Source organism: Cupressus sempervirens, chromosome 4, assembly GCF_028749045.1.
Source record: "Cupressus sempervirens isolate cs-2001-9-10 chromosome 4, ASM2874904v1, whole genome shotgun sequence".
NCBI classification, from domain to species: Eukaryota; Viridiplantae; Streptophyta; class Pinopsida; order Cupressales; family Cupressaceae; genus Cupressus; species Cupressus sempervirens.
In genome coordinates, this window is record NC_143121.1 from 188,890,277 (window position 1) to 188,909,762 (window position 19,486).

Consider the following 19,486-nt stretch of genomic DNA (forward strand, 5'->3'; position numbering starts at 1 on the left):
ATCTTAAAACTTGACTTTGTTATTTTACCTAACTAACATTGTTTCTAAATCAAGTTGTCATGTTTCTTTAGTTTTGGAAAACCTCTAACTCTATTCATCTTATTGATACTAAACAAAATTATCAAGATTAACATGACATAGCCTTTTGTGCCATAAGAAAACATTATTAGTATGTATAACAAGACTCATGTCAAGATAAAATAGATCACCTCTAGCCTGATCACCTCTACCAATGAGTTCACCATCAACATCATAGATCTTGAATTTTCTATTTCCAAATTCAACCTTACATTCCAAACTATTTAGTTTTGACACACTTACCAAATAATAGTTAAGTCCTTCCACATAGTAAGCATTGTCACACATGATCTTATTTGTCAATTTTATTGATCCTTTTCCTTTTATCAACCATGGTTCATCATGACCAAATCTAACATTATTTTTATCACAATAAACAAGAGAGTTGAACTTACTTTTATCTCTAGTCATGTGATTGGGACAACTACTATCAATGATTCATCTATCATTGTTATTCACATAAGACACTAATACAGTTGCCTCATCCTCATCAGAATCATCCTTCATTGCAACATAGTCAACTTCATAATCATGATCATCTAATTCTTCATTGGATTCTTCTTTAGCAACATAGCAAGCCTTCTTTCCTTTGTCTTTATAATCTTTGTTTTTCTCATCTCCTTTACCTCTATACTTGTCTCCACTTCTATTTTTCTTTTTCTTTGGACATTTTGCAGTAATATGACCAACCTTGTTACAATTGAAACATATGATAGTTAACTTACCTTTGTATTTTCCTTTGACTCTATGAAATATTATAGCTAGCAATACTTCAAGCTCTTCTACATCATCTTCATCTATATCACTATCACCAAAAATATATTTGACCTTTTTCTTTTTCTTCTCTTTAGGTTCTTTTGGTAATAATTTATCTTTGAAAGCAGATTCAACATTTTCAGTTTTGAAGTTACCAAAATTGGAAAGATAAAAAACAATGAGTCTATCCACCAATCCTTCAAGGGCTAGATCAATACCAGGAAGACACCTTAATTATTATATAGCAGAAACTCTAATAGAATGGTTCTCAATACTTTTCTAATTATAGTCTCATCTTTAATAATACCATTTGCTCCTTTGATAGCATTAACAACTTCTTTGACTATTGCATAATCCTGGACTATATTCTCACCTTCTTGCATTTTCATTTCATCAAACTTACCTCTGAGACTTTCATATTCAACTCTCAGCACATTCTTATCTCCTCGATAGATTTTTTCTATAGTGTCCCACATTTTCTTAATGATATTACATTCTTTGACATCATCAAACTTTGAGTAACTTAGGTCAGATGCAAGTTCCAACATTGCCTAATTGTGTTCTTTCTTCTTTTTCAAATCATCAATAGTAGGGGCTCCAACATAATCAACATGCTTAGTGGTAATGGTGGATTATGCATAATCTCCAAGTCCTTATAGATGTAGCCTCATCAAACTTTTCCATTCAAGAAAGTTTTCCTCGTTAAGCTTGGGTAACTCCCTTTTGCACATCTTGATCTTTTAGCTTTTAGTACCTTCAAACAGTTCCTCACAAGCTCCAAATCTCTAATACCGATTTTTGGAATATTTAGAATAATTGAGAGGAAGGGGGTGAATCAGTTATCCAAGGTCTAAATTTCCAAATCAAACTTTTCAACAGTTAACAAATTAATATCCATATATCCATATCATGCATGCATCCATTAGATTATCCAATGCATAAACTTTGTAGATTACTATTCTATGTCAAAACAACTTTGTAGAAATGTAAACATGAAACATAACATATCCAATAACACATTTTAAACAAGCATTTAATGTGAAAACCCAATTTGGAAAAATAACTAGTAACATGGTACCAATTTTCACTCTTATGAAGTGAGCCATGTTAAAGGCCAACCCTATTAAAGGTTACAATGCCCACTATTAAATGTGACTTGGTTAGAGAATTTCAATCACCTTGTTAGGAGTGATCCTTGATAGAGAACTTTAAAACATTCCATTAGAATGTCACCCTATTAAAAGATTTACTAATGTTTGTTAGGTCAACCTTAATCCATAGGATTTATCCAAACTGATACAACTTGCTAGAGAGTAGCAATAGAACTTGATTTGATAACAAAATAAAACTCACTTTTAGATTGTAGATATTCTTTTAGGTCTCCATTCTACTTGGATTTCAATCTCTTTAGTCTCTAATAGCTTGTTCATCCCTTCAAGCATTCAACTCCTTAAGCCTTCTTGCTAGGTATTCCATTTGTAGATTCATTCCTTAAGCCCTTATATGAAGCAATACACCTTCACTCCTCTAACTCTTCCTTAGGATTCAACAACCTCAAATAACTATTGCTTCTAGCTTATTATCCCCTTATAAAGAGAATTATAAGATTCATTGAATCTAAGCATCTTTCTATTTCATTCTTCCTCTAGAATCTTCCTTTATAATCCTTATCAGATTCACCTCAAAATGGTTTATCTTGAATTCTATGCCACCAACTCATCAAGCTTATCTTCCACACACTTCACACAATCCAAGAAATCAACTTTTTTGGTTAGATTTAATGAATCTTTGATCAAACTCTTTATGTTGTCACTTGGCAATAACTTTTTTCTAATGCTTGGCACACACTGGGTTGCTCAACATCCACTAAAATTTACTTTACACATGTTGTCTTTTTACTATCATTCAACATATACTAAATTTTGTTAGCATACTTCTATTTTCCATTTTACTCAACACCAACTAATTTTCTACTCAGCTTGAACTAACATCACCTAGCTCCTGCTAATCACTTAATCAAGCTTATCAGACACTTTTTTTTCCTTCTTCTTCTAGACATAGTTAGTGTATCCATCCATTGTACCCTTCGGTAGATAAACAATACACTATATTATCAATGTCTTATCAGGTTTTAGTGCTCCTTTTATACACCATATAACTCAACCTTTCTCTAGGTACTCTTGTTATCCAATCTTCTTCAAATCCTCTTCTTCAATCATTCAAGTGATAGCATTCAAACAAAAGTAAGTAATCTTCTCACCAACAAGTAACAATTTTGAGATCAGTGACAAAATAATGATTGTTTCACATTCTCATACTTTTAACAATCTTTTCTCAAAAATCTCCCTCTTTAGTAGTGACAGAAAACCAAAACCAACAAGAATACCAAAAATAAAATAATACCTTGCATTGAAATTCTTCCTCTATCAATATCCATCCATCTTCTATATAGGCTACAATCAAACTCTGTTTTGATCAACAAACAACTCTTTTTTGATCTTTAATTTCTCTTCTCTTGGATAGCAATCTCAAACTTAATATCTCCCTCTTTATTGCTCAAGTCATATATGTATCTCTCCTGATATCTTTCACTAAAAATTAAGGTGCATCATTATCTCCCTCTTTCATCTTGTAAGGTATCTCTCCCTTAATATGCTGAAGAACTATTTCTCCCTTTTTATTTATCTCTCCCTCTATCTACGTAAATCTTCTCAAGTGTATATCTCCCTCTTTGGAAAAAATACCAAACACTTGTCATCCCATCATGTAGATATCAACAATTCAGGTTTTCCTTATATCACCTTGCATGTGACTGTAATACTTTTACTTCAACTCCTTCTTTACTTTTGGCAGATCCTAAAGTAAGATCCTCTACATCAAATTGTAAGATTTGACATGCAACTTAGTCAATGCAGGGCACTACTTATGCTTCTTAAGTAGTGTGGAATAGGGTAGCACACCTAATTTACCTCTTAGATACTCATGAGAATCCTTAGGTAAATCCTTTGTGAATATGTCAACTATATGTTCTTTTTTATTCACATATTCCATTCTCACTTCCTTCTCTTGAACCAACTCTCTCAAGTAATGATACTTGATAGCAATGTGTTTTATCTTTGCATGCATCATAGGGTTCTTTGATATGTTTATAGCACTAGTATTGTCATCGTAGATTACAATAGGTTTAGTGATTTCCTCCTTTATACCTTTGAGTAACTATTCAATCCACACAACATTTGTACAATTCACTGCAGCAACACATATTTAGCTTCAGTAGTAGATTGTGAAATACAATTCTATTTCTTACCAATCCATGAGACTAATCTCTTTCCCAAGAAAAATGCTCCACCACTTGTACTTTTCCTGTCATCACCATTTCCATCCCAATCAACAGTAGTGTAGGCTCTCAATTCAAACTTGTAATTCTTCTTATAGTATAAACCATAGGCTTCTATCCCTTTTAGATATCTCAATATCCTTTTGATAACCATTAAGTGAATTTTTTAAGGATTTTTAGAAAACCTTGCAACAATCCCAACAACTAATGCCATATCAAGTTTTCTATGAACTACATATTGCAATTTACTAATCATAGACCTATACAATATTTGATTTACCTCTAGAGAATCATCAGTCTTAGATAGTTTATCCAATCACCATAAGTGTACTAACTAGTCTTGAATCTTCCATACCTAAATTTTTAAAGATTTTCTTTACATATTTAGACTAAGTAATGTAAATACCATATTTCATCTCATACACTTGTAAACCAACAAAGAATTTAATCTCTCCAAACATAGACATCGCAAATTCTTTCATCATTTCATCAAAAAATGTCTTGCATAGTGCATTCGGTCCTCCAAATATGATATGATCAAAAAAAAAATCATCTAGTAAAATTCCTTTACCTCCTCCAGTCTTCAAGTATAGGTTATTGTTATCATAAGCCTTCTCAAAACCAATATTTACAAGATAATTATGCAATCTTTCATACCATGCTCTCAGAGATTTTTTAAAACCATATAAAGATTTATGTAGTCTACATACCATGTTCTTATTGTTAGAATCAACAAATCCTTCAAGCCATTCAATGTAAACCTCCTCTTCTAGTATACCATTCAAAAATGTTGACTTAACATCCATTTGATAAACTTTGAAACTTTTGTATGCAGAGTAAGAAAGAAGAGTTCTCACTCCTTCCAATCTAGCAACAAGGGAGAATGTCTCCCCATAGTCAATTCCTTCTTCTTGACCATAGCCTTTGCAAACTAGCCTTGCCTTATTCCTTGTTACTTCACCATTCTCATCTAGTTTTTTTTTGAACACCCACTTATTTCTAATAATATTCTTGTTCTCTAGTCTAGGCACAAGTGACTAGGTTTTGATCTTCACTATCTGATCAATCTCTTCTTTCATGGCTTGATTCTAATATTCATTTTCTAATTCATCCCTCATAGATTTGGGTTCATGTATGCTCAAAAAGCATGTATCATTCTTTAATCTATTTCTTTTCATTGGTCCATCGTCTCTTCCACCAATGATTTTCTTAATAGGGTGATGTCTTTTGACATACTTTGGCAGTCTTCATTTTGTTCTATTTTATTCAACAATAGGCTTTTTAGGAAAACAAACCTCAGGTTCACTATGCACATCTATGTTAGGTAACTCAATATTTCTTCCTTGTAAATTGTTCTTGGCATTAGTCAGCAACTTACCTTCTAAATGCAACTCGACATCCTTTGGATGTGACTTGACAATCACCAATTCTAGTTGATTTGTAGCTTGAACTACAAAACCATCAGCAATCATGCCTTCATAGTAGTATAAAAATGTCTTGTAATCTTCAGGTTCCTTCTTTGGTTCATCTTCATTTATTTTTGTATACTTGTCAAATTTTACATTTGCACTTTCCACAATTTTGTCAATGTTAAAATTTAAACAGTTATAAGCTTTGCTTCTTGTGGAATAACCAAGGAATATACCTTCTTCACTTTTATTAACAAATTTACCTTTCCTATTGTCCTTAAGAATGTATAATTTTCTTCCAAATATCTTTAAAAATTTGGCATTGGGTGAGTATCCATACCATAATTCAAAAGGTGGAATGCTTGTACCTTTCTTCACTTATACACAATTCAAGGTATAGACAAATATACTAACAAATTCTCTCTAGTGCTTCAAAAAACATTCTTCTCCATCATCAATGTTCTAGCATAGTCCATCATGAATCTTTTTCTCCTTTTAGCAATTCCATTTTGTGGAGGGGTTCTAGGTGCAGAGGCTTGTCTCTTGATTCCTCTATCATTATAGAAAACTTCAAATTCATTTGATGTAAACTCTCCACCTCTGTTAGATCTCAAATACTTTACACTTTTACCTATCTCATTCTCAACTCTAGCCAACTACCATGTAACACCCTGCCAAGGGATCCAAAGAATTAACCTATAATTTCACTAAGTTTGGTAGCATTTTTTTTTTTCCAAACATGAAAGTAAATCCATTTACAACTTATACATAGTAACGAAAGCAATAGCAATATCCATCTAAAAGTAAATATAAACATACATAATAGGTTACATTCTTTAAGGATCCCTTAACGTAGAATTACATCTAAATCACTAATATTAATGAGTCCATCAAATACAACATCCACATAAAATAATAATGAAAATTCCAATGTTTATACATTACATTTTTGAATGCTCAATCATCCACTGCACATGTCACAGGGTATGAAAGGCTTAAAAGAATATACATATGTGAAATGAAGTACATCATCCTACTCTAATCCATAATGCAATAAGGAAAATGATACATCATCATAGAAGATATAAACATCCATCATAAAATATCAAACATAATAAATGAAGTGCACAGTTCCTCCCAACCGTAAATAGCATCATTAGACCATCGTGGGTTGTAGCCATCCCTCCATGCATAACATTCCAAATCATCGAAGAGATCATCGGTATTAACATACTAGGAATGTCACTCCTAAACATTCTACATCATATGCAGAAAGTAATCTATCATGCCAAATAAAGCATAAGATAACATCATCTAACATATGCAAATCATCAATGAAAGGATATATATCCACCATCATAATCCAAGAATGCATCAGCTGTGGTGTCTCAAATGGATCTCAAATGATAAGAGTGGAAAAAAACTACCACCCGACTGCGTGGAACCTAAATGGTCCACTCCCACCATGCTGAGGAGATAATCTCAAGTCCCAAACAAGTTATCAATTCATAAAGCACGATTACTCTCTAAGTCCAAGAATCCTAAAAGTATACTAACTCAAGGGTTCCAATCACAAATTGACATCTAAACCCAGAGGCACAACAATGACATGTAGGAAACCTACTATGCAAGCAAGAAAGTTTCATCGCACGAATCATGCTAGAGTTACCCTGGTAGTCTCCCAATAGACCTCGGCCCCCTAGTGATCCCTGTGCGGCCACTAGTATCCTCTCATACAGATGAGGCATACTACAAAATGCAAGGTCGCAATCAAGTGTTCTCTCTACTCCCATCCTAATCTATACTAGCACTCGAGGCATGGGCAAGAACATAACAATTATCTTATTAGGTTCATTAAGTCAGTATTATTTGTGAATGTTTTCACTTATTAAGACAACTTACAATGAGTTACCCTGGCAGCCTCTTAGGGCCCTGGCCCCCATCGCAAGCCACTTCCCATCACTACAAGAAGATAACCTACCCTAAGCTCATGGAATCATTAATCAAAAAATATCAAAAGATAATCCACAATATAATCATCAAATCTCCATGAGCAAAAGAAAAGCATCCATAGATAATCATGACCACAACAGTTCTCTATTGGCAACTGAAGGTATCCCTGATAATCACAATAATCATTGGTTCATAATAAGCAACCAAAAAGTATCTCAAAATAATACTGATCGAAGACTCCAAAATGGTTGAGTCAAAACATGTCACAACATGACATCATCAAGATTAGATAAACAATTTCAATTCCATCAAATGACTGGAAAGTAACCCAAGTATAATTGATTGATGACTCAAAATGATTAAGTCAAGTGTCTCATACATATGAATCTCAGCTTCACACAAGAAGACTGGAAAGCAATAACAATCAGTAAATACAAACATTTCATAGAGCATACCATCACATAACCATGGTTGGGTTTACAAAGATCGAGATCAAAAGACATCATCATGTCATCACAATCATAACCCCCAAGCCTCTGGTAGACATCCTATAATTGGTCAACACTAGTCAACCCAAAATCCAAAACAGATAGCATAGAGAAAACACAAAATACAAGCACATGTTTGGGTTTGCTAAAGTTACATAGTTGAATAGAGTGTGGAGGTCTCAGTTTTCGTTTTCAAATTTAGATATTGAGTGGAGGAACATTTTGTACATTTTCCTAACCCATGTATTGTTTTGATGGATTAAAGCTTTTCCCTCTAACTCTTAGAATTCAATTTTCTAAATGATTTAGGAACATACGTTTTACATTATTTTTGGTAACGAGTGATTGTTTTTCAATGACTCAATTTACTATTTTGAGAAGAATCAAAGTATATGATAACTTAAATGTTATAACTTTTAATTAACCTTAATTAGATTAAATTCTAATTAAGTAAATTGATTAATTTAAAAACTATATTTTTATTTATAATTTAAATTAACTTGAATATTAAAATTTTTATTAATATAATATATATTTATATTTATATTTATATTTATATTTATATATTATAATAAACAATATATAAAATTATCACATAAAATTGAATCATAAATTTCAATTCACATCACTATCGGTGTTATAATACATAAAATGTCGTGTCACATCTGTAGGGTGGAGTGTCGTGTGGACCTGCTAACGTAGGCTTGTGATAGTATACTGTCGCAGAGCCTGCGGTAGCAACACCGTCAGCCTCTGCTTTAATTGAAGCGGGGTGGGGGTACGGGTTCCTCCCTCCCCACCCCTTTAAAACTTGCAATTTGTTTTGTTTTTATAAAGTTTTTAAAATGTTTTCTCAAATATGAATCGCGATGCGATTTTATAAAGTTTCTCACTGTGATTTAACATTCAAATTTTCAATTAAATATAAATATACTTATGTGTGTGTGTGTGTGTGTGTGTGTGTATATATATATATATATATATATATATATATATATAAATGTATATATATACACACAGAGTTTTATACTACAGCATAAACATATATATATATATATATATATATATATATATATATATATATATATATATATATATATATATGCAGATCTAAATATATATATAAACATGTATATTTCTACAGAGAACATATACATAATTTTTTTAATAAATAGGGCTTTTCAAATTTTATGAATTAAGAATTCTCCCTATAATGATTAATCTCTAGATTTACCTATTAATCCTTCTAATGGGTTTGACTATAAACTTTAAACCCTAGTCCATAGATTTCTCAGATCTACGCATGTGGGGGTTTTCTTATATGGCAATTTAGATATCCATGACAAAATTGCATATAACTAGAACATCCACACATAGAATCCTCAGAAAGCATTTAGAAGACACGAAGAAGACAAGAAATGCAAGAAGCAAAATATCATAAGCCAAAATCACAAGTGTCTACTTGGACACTGATGCTAAATCCCTTCTCCTCAAAATCCGCAGAGCAAGCTCCTTCCTTCTCCCACATTCCTGATCCTCCAAACACGCTCCAAAATGCTCTCCCTAAGCCTCTAGGAGTGCCTGAATATAAAGAACTCTCAGGAAGCACCTAGAATGTCTCTAGAAACAACCAGAAGGTGTTGACAACTAAGCAAGAGTGTTTTCCAACCTTCTAGATGAGTCATAAGGTTGTAGACACCGTGTGCTTAATTTGTGCACTAACCCCTGTGTTGTTGACATATGTGGAATCAAAAGGTGTGTTTACTCCTAGGCAAGCTTATAACTTTTATTTTAATTTTTATAACTTTTATTATTATTATTTATTTATTACTTTATTATTATTTTATTATTATTAATTTTAATTTCTAATTTATTTTATTTAATTCTTTTCTCAATTAATTCTCATTTAATTATTTATAATCAAAATATCAAAGATCATGATATTATATTAATTTTTTCCAAATAATTAATTTATTAATTAAATCTATTTATTAAGACTTAATTAATAGAAAATTCACCATAGACCTCCAAGATAAAATATGAAAACCCATCATAGAACAATCCATACAAAATCAGTATAAAGGGTAAAAAATCACGAATTATGTCATCTGACACATTCGGTGGGTACGATATCCAGATACTTGTCCTATCTCTCTAAGACAAATGGTTTAAGGGTTTGGGACTTCTTATCATTGAGATAGTGCAATAGGGTACGCTCATCCTGGCAATTCAGGGAAGTCGATACCCGGTACCTACAACTTGCATAAAAACCATGCATGTACATACAATATATATAATGCTAAGCTAAATAGGCAATGGCAGGAAGTGGTGCATCGTGTAGATCTTGACTAGTAGGTGACTATGACTCCCTTCCTTAACCACATCAGAAATTCCATACATAAGAACAAACATGCACACCATACACATGCACGTATGGGGTAAGTATCCATAAGAAAACACATGTGATGATAAAAAATCTAACTAATCATCATCAATAACTGAAAGCAATGTAATAATCATCATGCATAGATGAAAAGTAGAGTCTAATTAATCTCATCATACATCAACTGAATCCATAACATAATATCTGATAATCTCAAAACAATGCTACTAACCATCAACATAAAACTAGTCTAACATAGTCTGATAATAATAACAACAATGTGTCCAGAAAGATGTAAATGAGGGCAGGCACTACATACCACTTAAAACATTTGGAAAGCATCAAATTTCTCTATCAAAAACATGACAGTCATCCTAAAATACTAATCAACAAATAACATGAAGTATCTATTACCTTTGTAACTTTGCACATTAATTGGTCCAATAAGATTAGTCTGAACTAACTCCAAAATTTCTTTAGAAGTTTGAGCCTCACTCTTAAAACTTGACTTTGTCATTTTGCCTAACCAACATTGTTTACAAATCACACTATCAAGTTTCTTCAATTTTGGCAAACCTCAGACTCTCTTCATCTTACTGATACTTACCAAATTATCAAGATTAACATGACATAGCCTTTTGTGCGATAACCACACATCATCAATATGTATAACAATACAAATATCTTCACTCTTATCAAGATAAAATAGATTACCTCTAGTCTAATCACCTCTACCAATGAGTTCACCATCAACATCATAGATCTTATCTTTTCTATTTCCAAATTCAACCTTACATCCTGGACTATCTAGTTGTGACACACCTAATGGATTATAGTTAAATCCTTCCACATAGTAAGCATTGTCACACATGATCTTATTTATTAGTTTTATTGATCCTTTTCCTTTTATTAGACATGGTGCATTATTACCAAATCTAACACTATTTTTCATAATACACAAGAGAGTTGAATTTACTTTTATCTCCAATCATGTGATTGGAACAACCACTATAAATTATCCATCTATCATTCTTGTTCACATAAGACACTAATGCAGTTGCCTTATCCTCATCAAAATCATCCTTCATTACAACATAGACAACTTCATCGTCATGATCATCTAATTCTTCATCAAATTCTTCTTCAGCAATGTAGCAAGCCTTCTTTCCTTTATCTTTATAATCTTTTTTGTTCTCATCTCTTTTACCTTTGTACTTGTCTCCACTTCTATTGTTCTTTTTCTCTGGACATTTTGTAGCACTATGACCAACCTTGTTACAATTGAAACATATGATAGGTAACTTATCTTTGTATTTTCCTTTGACTCTATGAAATCTTCTAGCCAACAATGCTTGAAGCTCTTCTACATCATTTTCATATCTATCACTATCACTAGAAACATATTTGACCTTTTTCTTTCTCTTCTCTTTAGGTTCTTTTAGTGATAGTTCAGCTTTGAATGAAGATTCAACATTTTCAGTTTTGAAGGTATCAAAATTTGAAAGCTCAAAAGTAGCGATTCTACCCATCAGTCTTTCAAGAGTTAGATCACTACCAAGAACACACCTTAATTATTGTATTCCAAAGACTCTATTAGCATAGATAGGCAACAGGGTTCTTAATAATTTGTTGATCATAGTCTCATCTTCAATAATACCATTTGCTCCTTTGATAGCATTAACAACTTCTTTAACTCTTGCACAATACTAAAATATATTCTCACCTTCTTGCATTTTCATTTCATCAAACTTACCTATGAGACTTTCATATTTAGCTCTCATCACATTCTTATCTCCTCCATAGATTTTTCCTATAGCATCCCACATCTTCTTAGTAGTATTATATTCTTTGACATCATTGAACTCTGAGTAGCTTAGGGAAAATGCAAGTCCCAACATTGCCTAATTGTGTTCTTTCTTCTTTTTTAGATCATTAGTAGTAGGGGCTCCAGTAGGGTCAACATGCTCAATGGAAATGGAATATTGTGCATAATCTCTTAGTCCTCCTAGATGCAGCCTTATCAAACTTTTCCATGCAAGAAATTTTTCCTTGTTAAGCTTGGGTCCCTCCCTTTTGCACATCTTGATCTTTTAGCTTCTAGTACCTTCAAATAGTTCCTCACAAGCACCAAAGCTCTAATACCAATTGGTGGAATATTTAGAATAACTACTAAGGGGTGAATCAATTATCCAAGGTACAAATGTCCAAATCAAACTTTTTAGTACTTAACAAATTCATATCCATATATCCATATCATGCATGCATCTATTAGATCATCTAATACTTAAACTTTGAAGGTTTCTGTCTTAGGTCAAAATAACTTTGTAGAATTGTAAACATGAAACATAACATATTTGACACAAGGATTTAATGTGGAAACACAATTTGGAAAAAAAAACCACCAGTAACATGCTACCAATTTTCACTATTTTGAAGTGAGCCCTATTAAAGTTTACAATGCACACTGTTAAATGTGACCTAGTTAGAGGATTTCAATCACCCTATTTGGATCAAGCCTTAATAGAGGACTTTTAAAAAATCCATCAGAATGTCACCATGCCAAAAGATTTTCCAATGACTGTTAGGTCAACCTTAATCCAAAGGATTCATCCAAATCAATACGATTGCTAAAGAGTAGCAGAAGGATTTGATCTACTAAAAAACTACATCTCACTTGCAGATTATAGATCTATGTTTAGGTCTCCATTCTTCTTTGCATTCAACCTCCTTCATCTCTGATAGCTTATTCACCCTTCAAGTATTCAACTCCTTAAGCCTCCTTTCTTAGTATTTCATTTGTAGATACATCCCTTAAACCCTCATATGAAGCAATACACCTTCACTCCTCTACCTCTTCCTTAGGCTTCAACAACCTCAAATAACCATTGCTTCTGGCTTAGTATCCCCTTATATAGAGAATTATGATCTTTTTCCTATTAATCACAATCATCCATCTTAGGTTTAGGTAAGATTTATTGAAGCTAACCATCATTTTTTCTTGTTCTTCCTCTAGAAACTTCAATTACAATCCTTATCGGATTTTCTTCAAAATGGTTTATCTAAAATTTTGTGCCACCATCTCATCAAGATCATCTTCCACACAACTTCACACAATCCAAGAAATCAACTTTTTCATCTTAGGTTTAGTGAATCTTTGATCAAACTCTTTATGTTGTTACTAGGCAATAACTTTTTTCTAATGCTCGACACACACTAGGTTACTCGGCAACTACTTGGCACGTATACTAAATTTTCTTGACATACATTGTTTTCCCATTTTACTTGACACCAGCAAATTTTTTTCTTGGCTTGAACTAACATCACCTGACTCCTACTAATTACTCAGTCAAGCTTAGCAAACACATTTTAGTTTTCTTCTTCTTCTAGAATTAGTTAGTGTATCCATCCATTGCAACCTTAGGTAGATAAAAAAATACACTATATCATCAATGTTTTATCTGGTCTTAGTGCTCCTTTTATAAACCATATAACTCAACCTTTCTCTGGGTACTCTTATTATCCAATCTTCTTCAAATCATCTTCATCAATCAATCAAATGATAGCATTTAGACCAAAGTAAGTAGTTGACTCACCAACAAATAGTAAGTTTGAGATCAGTGAAAAAATAATGATTGTTTCACATTCTTATACTTGTAACAATATTTTCTCAATAGTTAATGTAGATTAAATATGGATTAAATTTAAAGTTAAACATAGTCAACCTAGTGTTCCTAATCTAACATAGAACTTAAGGTAGTTTTAACTATACTTTGAAAACATAGAACTAACATAGGAATAGAATATATATAGTTAACCACATGTTTATTTATGTTTTATTCATGATTTGTACATATAAATACATAGTTAAATTATAAATTTATCATTCATTTCTTTATCATGTTTAGGTTAAATGTAGATGCACATGATATAAATTTATCTATGTTTATATAATATGTACAATGGTACTTAAGCACTTGATCATGTTTAAAATATTAAAAAAATTATTGTCATGATTTAAAGCTAATTAACCTACTCAAACATCAGCAAGAACTAACCTCATCAAAATAACTAAAAACTTAGCTAATAAGTAGTTGTTCAAACCTAGATTAACTTAACACATAGAAAACTCAAAACCTAGAGTTAACTTAGTTGTTCAAACTTATCTAAGTAAAACTAACCTAGCAAGATAGATAGATTAAAATCTAAAGTTAACTTGGTTTTTCAAATATAGTTTTAACCTAGTTAGTTCCATCTACTTAAAACCTAGAAAACTTGAAACCTAATTAACTTAGTTGTTCAAATCAAGTTTTAACCTATCTGGTTGAGTTTCATTAACTTATTTTTTTGTCATTTATGTTTCTTGAAAATAGATGATATAAATTGTTAATATATGTTTTAATGATATATTTTTCAATTAAAGTATATATGATTAAATTCAATTTAATAGTGTACACATATTTTAAATTAAAAAGATAATTTTTTATTTACACTATATGTATATGTGTGTGCATGTGTGTAGATCTTTATCATACTTGTATCTAGATACCTTTACTATATCTACATCTTTAGATCATACATTATGACGTCTAGTATTAGGACATCACCTATATTTATAGGGGAGGGTAGTGTTTAGAGAGAGGGCAGTAGTGCTTAGTCAAGTAGATCATACAAATCAACATCGTCTAGTCAGGATAGACAATAGTTATTTGTTGATACCATGCTAGATTATCTTATACTATCAATATTCTTGATTTTACAATTCTAACTTCCACCACCCTCCCTAATAGGGAGAAGGTGATGATTATAAGAGATGAGTTTCTTCGTATGATTTATATAGTCAAATCATACAACCCTTATATATTTTTTAGCATTGACACATTTTACGCTTCTCTTTCTTGTAGTGTCACCGGTACCATAAAGTATAGATAGATTGATTTTGAGTCACTACCACTATCGTGAAAACCATGTTTTCTTTTATATAGATAGACCTTGGGTTAGAGGTTACATGTATACCAGTTACATGGATGAGCTTGGTGCACTATTTATATATCCTCATTGGTTGGATGCTCATCATAGGTGACCACCAAATGATGAGCTTCCATTCTATTTATGCAAATAATTGTTAATAGAATTTTATTTTCATTATAATGTGGATTATATGGATTTTTTGGGTTATGCTACGCAAGGCCTTGGAAAATTATTAGATTGATTTAGATGTATGGATACCCCTACACATGTTAATAAGTAGTCAGAGGTGTGTCCAAACCTTTTGGTTATACCAAAAAATATAGAGATGATTGTTGAAGGACAAACTATTCTAGATGATACAGTTTAAACTCAGATATATTCTAGTATTGACATAGTTTCTATATAGGTGCAAGAGATATTGACTAATTGATGTAGGAGATATATGTTATTTTCTTGTACTATCATTCTAACAACAACACAGGGTGTATCCTCTAGTGATGATGGATATGAGACAATAGACATACATTCTCTACTAGAGGTTATCAATTTACCATATCTAGATTTGTTATGTTATGTGCTAACATATTTAGCTAGTAATAGGCCTTATAAAAATTCACTAGGATTCCTCTTAGTGACATTTGTAGACACATCAACCATATTCTCTCACACGTATCAAATTATATGATCTATAAAGATAGGAGGATATTCTTGCACCTCCTATAGCTCCTCAACACAATGTAGTTCATGAGGATATTACAATACCCCCTATAATACTTTCTCCTACTCAAGCCCCTATGGCACTTCCTACAACACCTCCTACAAAACCTTCCTACTTAGGTGCCAACAACATGTCATATATTTACCAATATGCTTACATAGGAGATGCTTGATTTGGAGGACACTTTATCATTGTATGATTTAGACATGAGTGAGATTGACAGAGCATTACATGCTACTACAATATGTATATGCATATACACACTATCATACATACCATGTAGTTCATGTGAATATATAAAAGTTATCTTGAATTAAATATGTATGTCTAGGTAAATTGAAACTAAAATTAAAATAATAATTAAATTTACACATGCACATGCACATACACAAACACTTATACGTTTAAATTTTGTTTTTATTTAAAAAATCATTGTTGAGTTTAAATTTACCTAGATATATATATATATCTAGTTCAAGATAACTTTTATGTGTACATGTACTACATCATTTGTGTGATATTATCTTACATTTTGGATATTTGTTAGCACACACACATTCTAGATACATGTGTGTAATTTTATAGGTCTATATAAGTATTTTTTATTTGACATGTATGTATATATATTTATTTTGTTTGACAGAGAGTTTGGACACATGATGCAGACCATCATCAGGTCATGGACCAAGAAGGAAACCTAGTTGATGTACATATACACATATTACTTGTGTTGTTTTATATCTATACATTTATACATTACTTTAGATGTGCATTTGCATTTCATTGACTACTTTACATGTTATTATAGAGACATTTCATATGTGTGTATGTTATTTTGGAGACATTTTATATAGATACATTATTTTGGAGATATTTCATTACATACATATACATGTTATTTCATACACATTTCATATATCTACATGTTACTCTGAAGACATTTCATATCTATAGTTCTTTACATGTATGTTATATTCGTATTATGTTTATGTTTACGTTTATGTTTGTGTTCATGTTTATGTTCATGTTATCAATGTTTATATTTTGATTAATGAAAATACATTAAAACATAAATAATTTAATATATGTATATGATCTAACACATTAAAAAAATCATAAAAATATGAATTTATTCTCACTAACTTAGGCAATCTAGTCTACTTATGTAGATTCAAGGGTTGAACCAAAAATTAAAAGCATACTTACTTGAACATATCAAAATTACATAAAAATTTATGAAAGCATCTAAATAATTTACCACACATTTCCAATCTATACATCATTTAAAAATAGGTATATATCATGGATACAATAACATGTCAAACATATGGATTAGATCATCAAATATATAAAATAGATAATGTGCATGTAATCGTCAAATTACATGTATGTATAACATCAAATAAATGTGTCAAAAATATTTAAATTAAGATGATAAAATACACATGTTTGTGCATTTACATAGACATACAATTTGTTGCACACATAAAGCATATAATAATAAAATCATAGACCAAGTATCTAATCAAAAAATGTACATGCATATTTAACATCAAAGTTATACATCAAAAAATAGAGTTAAGAGGATGTCTTAAGGGGAGGTCTCAAGGGGATGTCTTAAGAGGATGTCTTAAGGAGAGGTCTTAAGAGAATATCTTAAGGGGATCATGTCATAAGGGGATGACTTAAGAGGGGTTCTTAAGGGTATTCATTAGGGGATGTTTTAATCTAACTAATGTCATATAATGTTGTCTTAAGGGGAGGTCTTAAGAGGACATCTTAAGGGGATGTCTTAAGGGTAGTTAATGTAAGTAAACTAACATCTTAATTTAAGGTCATTATCTTAAGTGGAGGTAATGTAACTAATCTAACTATAACATCATAATGTGAGGTATGCAAGTAATCTAACTATTTTCTTAAGGGAAAGACATATAAGTAATGTAACTAATACCTTAAGATGATGTCTTAAGTGGGGTTCTTAAAAGGATATGTTAAAGGGAGGTCTTAAGAGGATGTAATAATGGGAAGTTTTAAGGGGATTCATTAGGTTTTTAAAGTACTTTAAAGGTTTGATGAGTAAAGGGGATGTCTTAACAATACCATTCAGTCATCAAAGAATGCATAACAACATACATAAAAATATACATCAAACCATTGAAACATCAAAGTATAGATAACAACACACATAAAAATATATTTAATTTACCAAGTTTGTATAACTGTGTGTGTGTGTGTGTGTGTACATACATACATATAAATACATACATACATACATACATAAATAATGTTGGAGTTGATGAAATCCAACTCTGAAGATGCCCAAGATCACCTGCATGCAATAACCTGTCAAAGGGAAGCCAAGGAGAGAAGAGCGTGGAGCAAGGAAAAAACCCTAAATGGACATGAGAGAAAAAGATATGCAAACACAAGAAAATATGTATTTACAATATGCAAAATGTCTTATGAAATAAAATGAGGGAGCTTGAATATAAAGAGCTCAAGGAATCTCCTAGAACAAGCTAGAAGACACTAGGAGATAAGTGTGACAACTAAGCATACATCCACATGAGGTGGAAAGTCCTCAAACAAGGTGAGAGGATAAGTATGACTTAGGAGAGAACAAACTCCCATATTATCAACAACTTATAACAAACTCCTAGACTACAACTAATAAATGAAATGCATTTACCTAAGTAAGCTTAAGTAAATAGAATAAATTTTTAATTTTTAATTATTTACTCTAACACCCCCCCTTAAGTGAAACTTAGGGAAATTCCTTAAGCTCACAAGACTAAGATGAAATTTAGAATGGGCAAGGCCATGTTAGGTACCAATGTACAATGCAAAGACATGCAACCTCTGTAAATGAGGAAAGAGAGAAAACCACGTGGGAAAAACTCTCCCCCAAAAAGAGGTAAGAACCTAGTGAAAAAATGAAGAAGCCTCTAGCTAGGGGAATGTCCCCATAAAATAGGAACAAAAAGTGATCATGAAGAACATCACTGAAGCATGAAGAAGCCACAAAATCTGCCATCTGAAAGAGATTGCTGATCTGAAGAACCTCCATGGAAGAAGCAGGCACAAACTGAGCATGTCTATATGGTAGATGATCCATCTCACCGAAATGCATAGGTAGCCAGCCACTGCAAATCCTTGTATATAGGATCAACCACTGAATACATAGTTCACACTATCAAACCATTGAACCAAGGATGCATTAGAAAAATAGCATAACCCCCCCTTAATGCAGATGGGGTGAGATGATAGACAACTGAGAAGGTCGGCCAAAGTCTCCTACAGACAGACCAAGAATGATGAGAGAGAAAGAGGTACAAACACCTATAAAGACATGGTCAAACTAATGTTGCATGGGGCTAATGTTGTGGAAGGGACACT